Source organism: Penaeus monodon, chromosome 33 (assembly GCF_015228065.2).
Source record: "Penaeus monodon isolate SGIC_2016 chromosome 33, NSTDA_Pmon_1, whole genome shotgun sequence".
NCBI classification, from domain to species: Eukaryota; Metazoa; Arthropoda; class Malacostraca; order Decapoda; family Penaeidae; genus Penaeus; species Penaeus monodon.
In genome coordinates this window covers 24871581-24872404 of record NC_051418.1, presented here as the reverse complement: position 1 = coordinate 24872404, position 824 = coordinate 24871581, and positions in this window count along the sequence as shown.

Below are 824 nucleotides of genomic sequence, written 5' to 3'. Positions count from 1 at the left end.
CCCTTACTCGCTACCCCCTATTCCCTATCCCCTACCCCCTACCCCCTACCCCACCTGCCCACCTCTCACCCTTTGAGTTCACTCCATACCCCCTTTTCTTTAATCCCGCCTCTCCCCTTCTCCCTTAAGTTCCCTCTACCCCATCCTTAGACTTACCCTTAAACCCACTCTCTATCCTATCCCTTAAACCCATTCTTTATCTAATCCCTTAAACCCACTCTCTATCCTATCCCTTAAATCCATTCTCTACCCTTAAACCAACACCTACCTGTACCCCTTAAACCCAACCCTTTAAAGTCGCTCTCACTCTTTAAACCCATCCCTCCCTTGCCTTTTAACCCCCCCCCCCTCCACCCTCAAGACTCTGCCCAATCTCTTAGTCTAACCCTTACTCCCACTCCCTTAGCCCTACCCCTTAAACTCACCTCTACTCCCATCTTCTATCCCTTAAACCTACACTCTTACCCTTATTCCCATCCCTTAAATCTACCCCCTGCCCTTATTCCATTCCGGCCCACCCCTACTCCCTCCCTTTAAACTCACCCTTTTACCCTTACTCCTTACTCCTTACCTTTAAAAACTACCCTCTACCCCCTACCCTCATTCCTACCCCTTACTCCTACCCTAAAAACCTAGCCTCTATCGCCTACCCACATTCCTATCCTACTCCCCACCCCTTACCCCTCACCCCATATCCCTAGCCTACGCATCTACCCCTCTACCCTCCCCCCCTCCCCTCTTTTCCCATCCGCGGGACCAACACTCCAGTGCTGTCAATAGAATGTTCTCGAATCGATAGGCAGCCAACACTGGACACCGGTCGG